This window comes from Falco naumanni, chromosome 4 (assembly GCF_017639655.2).
Source record: "Falco naumanni isolate bFalNau1 chromosome 4, bFalNau1.pat, whole genome shotgun sequence".
NCBI lineage: Eukaryota > Metazoa > Chordata > Aves > Falconiformes > Falconidae > Falco > Falco naumanni.
In genome coordinates this window covers 83,882,012-83,894,243 of record NC_054057.1, presented here as the reverse complement: position 1 = coordinate 83,894,243, position 12,232 = coordinate 83,882,012, and positions in this window count along the sequence as shown.

Sequence of the window (12,232 nt, the reverse complement as noted above, 5' to 3'; positions counted from 1 at the left end):
GAGCTTTATTTTTGTTACTGAACACTTGAAGATGTTGCAAAGATGCACAAAATACCTTTGATGATATGGATCAAAGTTTTTATTTAACCAGTTCATAGTTGATGATCAGCGATGCTCTCTGTGGGCTTTCCTACATGGCTGGGTACAATGTCTAGATACAAATTTATTTTCTTACATGGCCTTCAGCTTCCATATCATATATATATATAATGCATAAGCATACTTTGATCTATTTGTGCAGCCAGAAGTTTGCAAATGGAGTGGGGAGGACAATATAACTGTTCGAGGGAAAATGACAAACCTTGCCTGTCACTTATGAAGTGAAGCCAGTCCAGTACAGCTGGATGCATTTACCCTTCTTTGCTTGGCAAAACGCTAGTTCCATCAACACACCATAATGTGCCCAGAAAAATAAGTTATAGTCCATCCACTGGACTATCAGGGCTTTGTGCAGCCCAGCTGAGAAGGCACAGGTGCCACACCACAGCTCCCCCATCCTGGGGCTGTCCAGCTGGTTTTGCTCTGGAATTGTAGGTAATGAATGGAGAATACTTTTGGAAAACAGACCACAGACAAAGCACCAGCATGGCGAGCAGAATCTTGCGCTAACTTGCCCCAAGCTTCTCTAACCTTTTCAAAACTTGTCTACTTGGATCCTAATTTTAGGGTATTTATTGTTAACAAACACTAATCTGAAATCGATCTGTATCCAAAGGTCATGGCAAAAGCCAGAGGGAAGGTAAGGAGTGATGCAGATGCTCCTAACAAGGTCAGCTGCTGCCACTCAAGCTGCTCTCTGGTGGTAACCACACATCAATCAGCCTACCAGCAGCCTTAGCAACATCCATGGAAGCAAGCAGTTGTCTGGTGCTCCCAATAATTATAACAGACTCCAATAAAAAATCAGCAGGATGCAGAAGTGGGGGACATGCATTTGCATACTCCCCTTGCCAAGAAATTTCCCATGCTGGCTGTTGTATTCTCATGCCCTGTCACACATAGCTCTGGCCCAGGACTCTGTACTGAGCTATGTGCATCTTCTCAGACAGGTCACTGAACCCACCACTCCTGTTTTTCCTCATCTTCCCAAGGCTGCGGGTTGCTTTCTGCCTCCCCCTTCTGAATTTTCATGTTTAGCTTTCAATGACTGGAATTCATTTGGCTGGGAGTAAGTGAAACAGCTCTCTTAAGTGGAAGAACTACCTAATAAAGTTTTAATGGAAGATATTATTTCTGATCTTTACATTACATTAAAAGCCAGTCAGGAAATGAAAGCCCAGGAGGATTAGGCGTGTTGGAAACACTCAGCAAGATTGTCTTTTCTTCGGGGAGTTCACAGTCTAAATGTTGCCCTAAGAAACAGAATGTGCAGCAAACACAGACAGCTTGTGCTATTTCAGACTTTGCAAGTATGTGTAGATATAGATACACACGCATCTGTGTGTACATACATACACACACGAAGGATAGAGGGGTATCCATTTAGTCTTTGTAGAGATTCTCCAGCACCAGGTCTGATCTCCACCCGGGGACTCAGAGGTGAGACACTTGGTGCCTGGACCAGGTGCATTTACCTGCTCTGCACCATCAAGGTGTACAACTGCTCTTGACATTGAAATACCAAAACCACTGCCATCTTTCTGCACGACTTCAACAGAATTGGTCAGTTTGGGCTCTTTACTAACCCACAACCTGAATTTCAGAGGCCTTCTCACCACCAGCTCCTAGCTGTTATCGTCTTCCTGTGCTAAGCTTCTGTGCAGCACTAGCAAGAGCAGTTAAAGAAATCTGTTCTCAGCAGCAGTAGCAAAACCGAGCAGTTCTCAGCATCCCCGTGGAGGGGCAGTGACATTCAAGCACATCTCAGGGAAGACAATTAAAATGGGTCAAAAAGAATACTATAAGTTTTTGAAACATGGGCCTTTGAGTTTAAGAAGTTGACCTTTCAAGTTTCTGTGTCTGAGAGGGACTACATGTAGTTATTGATGGTTTTGTATTAACTCAAAAATAAAGTAATACTATTTTTCTAAGGTGGAAAGCAGAGATCTACACCATCAGCAACACTGAGAGCTAGAAATTGCTAACACTTCAAAACCTCCCCTTCGAGTAAAGTATCCAAGTGTTTTCAGTCCTTGGGTCTAGGCTATGGCAGGTCCCACTCTTACAGACACCCGTCCCTCAGCTATGTTGCTAACTCAGAAGAGATAGCTCCCAACACATCCCGACAGAGCCTGGGTGCCAGCACCATCCTCAGGTCCTGTCCCAGGACCTGCCACACACCTCGGGGTGTCAGAGGGATGAACACTACACAGATATCCATAAATGGCTTTCACCGCTTCAGGTCTCAGCATTTATCAGCACTTTGATGTATGTGGAGTGTCGCAGCACTCTCAAAACCATCAAGGTGCAACAAGGTCTTTTACCATCTCACACCAGCATACTCTTCATACAGTCCCTCTGCTGCCTTCTCCTCCTCTCACCTCCTCCAGGACATGTATTCTCTCTCCTCTTACTTCTTCCTCTCCCCACTTCTTCCTCGGCTGCCCCTCTTCATTGGCTCTCAACCACGTAACAGAACCAGCCACAGCTGCACCTTATCTACATTGGCCAACCCGCCACCCCGAAGCCAACCACAGCTGTATGTTATCAATGCTAATTAACCCAGCTTCATTCTTCTACAGTGGAGACGATCATGGAGGAGCCATCCCTGGTAGAAGTCCACTGTCCTCTTCAGTGTCCAGTGCGAGAGGCCTTTTGTACCATTCCTCTCACAAAGGTCTGGACCTGGAGTGGTAACGGGTGGCAAAGATCTGGCCCTGGCAGTCAGGGGCTCACCCTTGGTCACTCTGCAGGTGGCACCCGGCTGGGGGGAGCTGCCCTGCTGGGGGGCAGGGGGCTCTGCGGGGGGGCTGGGCAGGCCGGGCCCAGGGGCCGAGGTTCAACCAGGCTCCGTGCCGGGCCCTGCCCGTGGGTCACAGCAGCCCCTGCAGCGCTGCAGGCTGGGGCAGGGGGCTGGGAACTGCCCAGAGGGAAAGGGCCTGGGGGGGCTGGGCAACAGCTGCTGGGCAGGAGCCGTGTGCCCGGGTGGCCAAGGTGGCCAGCAGCATCCTGGCTGGTACCCGAACCAGCGTGGCCAGCAGGGCCAGGGCAGTGCCCGTCCCCCTGCACTGGGGGCACCGGTGCGGCCGCCCCTCGAACCCTGGGCTCAGCTGTGGCCCCTCACTGCCAGGGGGACGTGGAGGGGCTGGAGCGTGTCCAGAGCCGGGCAGGGGCTGGGGAAGGGGCTGGGGCACAAGCCCTGTGGGGAGCGGCTGGGGGAGCTGGGGGGGGTCAGCCTGGAGAGCAGGGGGCTCAGGGGGGACCTGATCGCTCCCTCCAGCTGCCTGACAGGGGCTGTGGACAGGGGGGGTCGGTCTCTGCGCCCAGGGAACAAGCGACAGGGCAAGAGCAAATGGCCTCAAGTTGTGCCAGGGGGTTTAGGCTGGATATTAGGGGAAATGTCTTCACTACAAAGGTGGTCAGCACTGGGACAGGCTGCCCAGGGAGGTGGAGTCACCATCCCTGGAGGGGTTAGCAGCCACATACAGGCAGTGCTTAGGGACCTGGTTTAGTGGTGGGCTTGGCAGTGCTGGGTTAATGGTTGGGTTTGATGATATTAAAGGTCTTTTCCAACCTAAACTGTTCTGTCCAACATATTCAAATGCTCTTTTAAGCTAGCAAATGGCAAACTTCAAAATGCCAGACCATAAATCATGGGGACCCAGCAGGCCCCAAGGTAGAAGCAATGAAGTTGCTGCAACAAGAACACACTGCTACAGAAGACAAATCTGCAGTAGTGTCCAACAAGAAGCCATCCCAGGGAAGTGGCCAGACGCACTGCTGTGCTAACCCAGCTCTAAGGACAGCGAGAACAAAGATTAAAATGCACAGTCACAAAACCCAGCGCACAAGTTCTGGCACCAGTTTGGTTTATTACAAAGCAGTGTTGGGTTTTCTGCCTTCTCTCAGCTTGCTGGCAGCAGCTCTAGAGAAGATCTTTGGCATTCTGCTAAAAGTTTCAGATATTGGTTTCCTTTGCAGCACCTGCTCCTTTGCAAGATGATAGAAGCTACCTCCAGGCTCCCTCCCTCAATATATATGCTGCAGCTGCACAGCTTATTATTTGCCACATGTACTTAATAATCACCAAAATGCTTGAGGTTCAAACCTCGTTGCCTCTGCCCATCTCCATACCAGCTCCCAGGTAGCCTTTGGGACCTGGAAGCCAGCCCCGGGTCAGCCCCAGGGGGATGTTCCCATTCTCAAATTCACCCCCTGAAGCCACAAGTGAGGTAAACAAACCCATCCATCTGCTTCTCCTTTCCTCACTCCTTGTATTCATAGCTGAAAGAGCAACGCGGGGAAGAACACCAAGCCAGAGAGCACCCAGCTGAACATGCGTCTGAGTGCCACCCGCACATGCCTCTGTCCCCTGGCAGCAATTGCCCAGGCATGCTAATCTCCAAAATCTCAATCTTTTCCCGACAAATAGCTGCTGAAATTTTTGTCTATTTAAGCATCCATCTTTCATTTGTAATTTCATTTTAAATCCATTTTTGCAGGGCTTGCTGGACTTCAACCAAAATTGCTTTCAGAAATATGGGAAACCTGAGGGTGCCTGTTTTTCCTCAGCAAGCCTTATCTGACAGCAGCCTCTAAAGCACTGGCAACCACCTAGGTCAGAGGGTGTGATCCCTGGGAAGGGTCCATCAGAAGAAGCAATCTAAAAAACACGTTATGTACTTGTTAATCTGACCTGCCAGGTGAGAACCCCAAGCAGTTCATGTTTGATGGCTTCCACTGAAAGCTTCTATTAAAAATAAAATCTGGTTTTGAGATAAGTGGCACCTGAAAGAATTTGGAACTCAGGTGGTTTCTCAGGTAAAGGTTTGTGGAAGAGGGTGTGCACAACCAGTGCTGTGCTGAGATACAGGGAAGAGGGACAGCAAGGCAGGGAACAGCAGCCAAGCCAGCTAGAAAGGATCCTCAGCTTCAAACGCATCACAAGCGGTAGGTGGGCTTTTTGAATAAGGAGAAAATTCATTAACTTGATGTCAAAGATCGCACAGAATTTAACGAAATCCTTAAGTAAAAGATGCTAAGCGTTCCTTCGGCCTCCTGGATCTTTCCTTGAAGATCTGCAAAGAAATGTGAAGGAACTGCTCCACTTTTAGTACCATGCTGCGAGATTAGATGCTATCCTGCTATACGTTCTTTTTTATAGCTCACTTTCTATTTTTATTCCTGTTCTACTGTGGAAGTGTTTGCTAATAATGTATGATAGGGTGCTTTGTCATGAAAAAACCTTGTATCATTTATCTGTTTCTGAAAAGAAATTCTCAGTACAAATCTAATAAGGAAAAAAATATAAATCCTATTCTAGCTCCTGTTGGAGGAAAAGGATTGATTTATGGAGAGAGATGAAAAGCACTAAGTATGTATTGCTTGGCAAAATGAGGAATTGTAGAGAACTGTCTTTATGCATTTGAAGGGTGTAAACATCAAAAAGGCAGAGGAGCTATTTAGAGCATTAGGAGGAGGCACATCTAGAAGACAAGAGCTGAAATTAAATGAACATCCTTAACTTTAAAATCATACTTCTGCCTGTAAATCTATTTCCTGGTATTATTACTTGTAGCACTCTAATAAGTATAAATGAAACTTATAGGAAAAAAATAATCTATTTTTCATATCTGATCAGCAGACCTAACTGTAACATTTACAAAGCCCAGATCCTGCACCTAATCTGGAAAACCTGGGAGAAGAGCATCCTTTCAAGGACCCCCCCATTTTCCATTGCCAACGAGGGTTGATCAGTATGATGGGTTACTTCCCCCCCACACCCCACGCTCTCCAGTTCAGCCCGTGTTGGCTATCTGGGCTATGACTCATTGAAACTGGGTGTTAGCAGCTTTTACGCCAGAGGATGGATGAATTCCCAGTCATTAATAACCCTTGTGAGAGACAACGGTGTCCTTGCTCACGCCCCTCAGGAAACCCACGATTGGTCCTATGGGATGCCCAAACTTGTCTGCCTGAGGTTTAGTTAATTGCCCACTGGCCTGAGCTAAAGCATCAGGGGGAGGAAGAGCTCCATAGGAAATAAGTATCTTCACTCTCATCGAGGCTTTGGACTACGCTTCAAAAAGCTGCTGAACATCATGCAGCCTGACGGTGCGCAGACATCTCAAGGACAAAGTTTTGCTGTCCTTTAAATGAGGCTTTGGGATTTGTGCCCACCTGCAGGAGCAGGATGGCGGCAGAGCGGTGCTGAGCTGCCTCCGCCAGGCCCTCCGTCACCGCACGGGACTGCGGGGGGCTGCGCATCCATATGTATGTGCTTGGATAATTGGAAATGTCATGCAGTTGGAGGCTCGCAGCCGAAAAAAATCTCATTTGGTTACATACCTCCCTTCTGATTCCTACCAGACAGCCCAGGATAATAAGACCTGCCCCCTCTCTATGCCTTCATTTCTCAGGAAGCATTTTACAGCTGACTGATGCCAACAGTGACAGGGGAAGGCTCCCCACTCTCAGCCTCCCAAGACAAATCCTCAAATCCTTCCAGAATTATAGATTCCTTTTATGTTATTTTTTTTTTTCTCTCCAGATTTTTAGTCTAAAGGAGCATACCGAACTCTGCTCTAGTATTAGCTGTGAAAAGAGTGGAGAAGAGGCTTTCCGTGCTCCCTCGCTACCTTCACCAGTGGGAAGGGGGATAAAGCCCAGGGGAACAGTGGTGACTAAATTGCTAAGTCAGAGCACAGAGGCCATGCAGGCTGTGACTTTCCAAACAGCCTGATCCCTTCAATCAGAAGCCAATTCATCATTAAACACAGCATTTCAAGTGTGCAAATAAAAAGGAAGGAAAATGAGCACAATAAGCATCTGATAATAGCCAAGATTCATGACTAAATGTGTGATATTTTAACAGAAAACATACATTAATGTAAAATAAACGTGATGGCTGTGAATGACAAGCTCTGATTTATATTCCTGATGTTTCCAGCCCTAAAGCATTGTGAGAACATCGTAATGAAAAATGTTCAGAAGTAAATAGGAAAAGGTGAACCTCTGTGTGTAAGAGGGGAATTACACGGCTTCCCATACCTCTGCCCAGGGCCTTATGCTTGTTCACATCTAAAAGCATCAGATCCTAAAGGAATTGAGTTTCTCATGCAGGCACAGCTCCGTGCAAAGCCGGTGCAGGAGGCTGGGGAAAGCTTATTTAAGCTGCAGGTCAGTAGCTCTGGTGCTCAGGGGACACAAATGGCTGGGGCAGGGCTGTCCCCATCCTTCCCCCGACACCACCACAAACACCCTGCTCCCCCCTGCAACCCTTGCAGCAAGCTCACACTTACAGAGCACGAGCCACAAACCCACCAGTTTGAATCCTTAAGCAAAACAAGACCTTACCGTGCTGGTATTAGCTGGGAAGACCACCTTCTCCAAGTGGATGTTGGGCGGTCATGGTCAAGCATGTGCATGGCTGTGCTTCCACTGGAGACCCACACTGCTCCTGGGCTGGGAGCACTGGAGACCCACACTGTCAGGCTGGGCTTAAACGGGCTCTGGGCCCCTGGATGGGGGTGGAGAGCCCAGCTGAGGCTGACCAGGGTCATTAAGACCTGTCAGTGCTTGGGCAGGTTCATGCCCTGGCCAAGGCTCTGAAAGTCTGCCTGCCCCCATCCAGCCATGCGGAGGATGCAGGAGACCCTCTTTCATCCTCAGCAGGGGGAAATCTCTGCCTGATGATTTAGGGCTTGTCTAGTTGAGGTTTGAGTGTCTCCAGGCTTGCTGCATGGGGAGAAAGCAGAAGATTTTAAAAGCCTCTTTCAGGCCTTAAACACTAAATCGTTGTTATCTTTTCTACCCTTTCCCCCCCCAGTGTCTTTGGATCTGACAGCCTGGATGTGGCACTAGTACTTCAGAGTGGGCACTGAGAAAATGAGCAACCGCAGCAACCCCTCTATAAGGGTAAAGGTGTATCTAGTTAATTCTGAAATAATTTTTTCCTTTTTCCCCTTAGCAGCAAGAAGAAAAAAAATATTAAAGTAATACTTCAGCTTTCAGGTGACTGGGACATACTTCTGATGCTCAAATTTGGTGATCATCCATACCCAGACTTTCCTTGCTGCTTGCATTTAGTTACGGAAGAGATGAGCTGCAGTAGTTGGTGGAATCTGTGCACATCAGAACAAAATTGCATCCATCTGATATATAGCAGGCAGGAAAGACTGTAACAGAGCAGCATTTTGGCAGTGGCTCCTACAGCACGGGATGTGAGAGAGGTAGAAGGCAGCCAAACAAAGGGAAGGAGACCACCCAACGCTCCAAGTACTTTCATGGTGGGCTTCCTCCAGCCTTTCGCCTCCCCTTAAGATGAAAAGTACATTTTCACTGCAGGCTTTCATAAACTGCGGCAATAACTGGAGCAGAAAGGCAGTAACACGTACAAGGGCCAGTGCGTAGCTGCATTGCCCGCAGGAGAGCTGAAGAGCAACTCAGCCTGCTGTGCGTTTCCTGATGCCGCAGGCTACCGCAGAAGATGCGCTACGCCAGGGCATGTGGCTTTGTAAGCGAGAGATGAGTCCATTTATTTCAGGAGTGAATTTGGCCTGGGGCTGGTGCTATTTAGAATAAAGTTGGACTCAGCGACCTGTGGAAAGCACTTGTTCAGCACCTGGTTCAGTTAAGAGCCCAATTTGCAAACAGTAAAATCTGGATGCTCCACCAACCAGAACACGTCCAAACACTGTCAGAGTTTACTGTTGAGGTTGGATTTTCCTGTCTCTTAATGAAATGGACTTTTGTTCTCAGGGCATCATATCTGTTTCACAACACATTTCACCGTCTTCTAGATTAATATCTTTTCCTTAGTCCTTCGCTTAAAAGCATGAGTGTGAACATCCTCCCTGAAATCTATGAAGCTCGTCTCGTGGCCAGTTATTAAAGTAAAGGCACAAGAAAGATGCTCAGAGGTGAGGAGATCACAGCAGAACAAGGAAAGTCTGGGTGGAAGCATCTGGCAGAGAAGAAGAGCCGGAAGGAGGCAGCATGAAAGACTGCAATGTGCTGCTGGTCCCTGTGTTAGCAGGTCATGGAGATCACAGTGCAGCGCATGCAGAGCACCCAGTCTAAAAAAATCCACAGTACACACTAAAACACAGCCAAAACAAGAGCAGGCTGATGAATGAAGCCATTACAGGTGACTGGGGACAGGGATACAAAGCAGAGGAGTTACTTAATGACTTGTGTGTGGGTGTAGGAGATGGAGAGACAAAACATCCCAATCACTGTCAGCTCCTAATGGGTACAAAATGCTCATCTGAAACCCAGCAGAAGGTCGCTGGCCTCAGGAGAGTGCAAGGAGGAGCCAGCAGCCAGCAGCCTGTGCCCTCCATGTCACCACAAATAACCCTGAACCACCTGTGTGCACATCTTGGTGCTTGGGAGCACAGGGGCTGTTGGAGAGCCAAAGCAGGTTTGTGTTACAAGTTCACCTTCCTCCATGCCACTGTCCTAAACTGAGGTTTGTCACATTAGCTGGGCCACGCTGTAGCACTAATTGCTACCCAGGGAATGTATGAGGAGGATTTTGGATGCTCACTCACCTCTGTTGATCTCCCCACCTCTGTTGACCGTGAAATTGTGGGATGGGGATGTGTGGCAGGACTGTCTGGGATGCCTTTGCTCTCCCACAGCTATGCTCGGAAGTCCTTGCAGGAATCAAGTCTGCGGCACTGCTGTGGGTGGCAGCTGCCTTTCTCTGCCCAAGGGTAAATTTCTTACGGTTGACAATAAACTGTGCAGGCTTAAACATGAGTCAGGAAAGCGAGAAGCTAGGTTCCTATCTAAAGGCACTATCACAAAAGGCTTCATCACCACCAGGCTCCTGGAGGGAGGACAGCAGATCTGCAATTGTTCACCCAACTCGAGCGCAGAGGCTGTTCCTTTGGAATGTGTATATACTTTTGCATGAGAAATTCTTGTAAGAAGAGTAATTATCGGAAAACGTGTCTCCTACCTAAAAGAAAAAGGAAGAAAAGAAGAAGCACGTATGACACCACCTGGGGTACATCAATCAGAGCAGACCAGTGAAAGATAACAAGCTGGATAAACTCTTCATAGGAGCTGCCAGCTATTTATCTAAATTGCATTCTCGACAGTGTTGAGAAATACTCCCCCTTCTTTCAAAGGGCAGATGAAAGCGGGACTCCTGTGATGTCTCTTCCCCTCCTCCCTTCTCACACCTCCCCACCCACCCAGGCTCTGCTTTGGGAGCCCAGCAGCTGCCTGTTTGCCAACCCACCAAACACAAATTAGGGTCTTCCCTCAGGACCGCATTCACTGCTTTGGTAATATTCTGGCCTCCACTTTGGCAATCGTGGGCTAATCTGAGATCCAAACATGACCATTTTCCTTTTTAACCCTATTCCAGTCTTACACTGGATTTATCCAGCTCTAGGGGTAGGAGGACGTGGGGACTACGCTCTGCACATTGTCCTCTTCGTTGGGTAGCAGAGCTGTGCTATATTCATCCATGCCTTAGACCAAGAATGTTGCACCAACTGATTTAATTACGTGAAGCTTATGCAGGAGTTACAGAAGGATTATCTGGGGTTTATCATGGTTATTATAGAAAATGATTATATTGTTACTATTACAGAGTTACAAAAAGTAAAGACGAATCGCATGAAACTTGGCAAGAGCTCATTAGCAGTGTGGTGCGGTCTACAGGAGCTAATTAAAAATGCCTATACCTCATAATAGCCATTTATCTCATCACAGCCTCCATTTCCTACGTCTTTTTCTCTGAACAGAGTGAGAAGGAATGATCTCTTCTCACCGGTGTATGTGTACACAGCCATATGTACTGAGTACAGTGTAATACAGGTGGTTTTCTTCCAGGATCTGAAGCCACCGGCTCTATTCCTGCCTGCCTGAGCGGTGGACTGGCTGTCTTTGCCTCACACACAAGGCCACGATAGATGTTCAGAGATCTCCTAGAGTCACTTCAAGAAGTATCTTAGCCAACCATGCCAGGCTGAATGAGAGAAGATGGAGACAATAACCCTGGAGGAGATGCTGATTGGGAGACATGAAAACAGTATTAAAACACTGTAATAACACAGGTGTTTACATTTACTGTGCTCAAAACCTTAGAGGAGGTGCTGGTACCTCTGGTGTCTCTGTTTCCAGCAATACATTGATCTGGGTCGCTTACCAGGAGGGCAGGATTTTCTCAGACAACATCTGTAGGATTGCTCCTTCTGCATGCTTTCAAAGCAAAAAAACAAACAAAAAAATTTCTACACAGCTACCAGTTAATCTGTGTTAGCTGGAAAGATGAAATCAGGGTGAAATTCAATTTGTCAATGGTGGTGTGGATGCTGACAGGAGATGGATCAGTACAGGTGAACACCGGCCCTAGTATTGCCCGACAAGTCATTTCTCACACAAGATGCCTGGATGCAGATGGATATTCTTGAGATGACATTTGATGAACTTGTCTTCTTTCAGCTTGAAGGGGTCTGTAGGAAAAGGAGAGACATAAACTCCAAAAGCCATGATGGTTGTGATACCATTTTCTGTTCTGCTGTGGTACTGGCCAGCATGGAGGACACCAGAGCTGAGAGGCAGAGCCAGCCTGCCTCAGTCTCCAGGAAAAGGAGGGTACTCATGTTTCTTAATCCATCCCAAAATATCAGTCTCTTGGAAACAAATTCCTTGTCATGTTTAATCTTTGCACACATTTTCAGGAAAGCAGATGGAGTGGATGCTGAATAATGAAGTCCTTGATCCTGCTCCAGCTGAAGTCAGATGTAAACCCAACCTCAGCAGCACTGATATTGTGCTTCTCATGACAGCAATGACCAAGTCTGAGGTCCATTGGCCTCCCATGCGACCTGGCTGATCCTCAGTCCTCCAAGACACTGCTCCTCTGTGCAAGAGTTTACAACCTCTTGGCCAACAGGAGGTTCTCCCCCTTCCCAGCCATCTCTTTGACACCAGTTGACCATGAGTTTACTGTCTTTCTTTGACTGGCTAGAGTTCATGTCCATAACCTCAGGCAGAAGTCACAACTATTTTGCCTTAAACCATGTACTTTTTAAAATTGTTCTATCCTAAGGAGAAGTTCTGTTAGCTCTATTATTAGTAGTATTATTAGGTGCTGGTTTTGCCTGGGTTA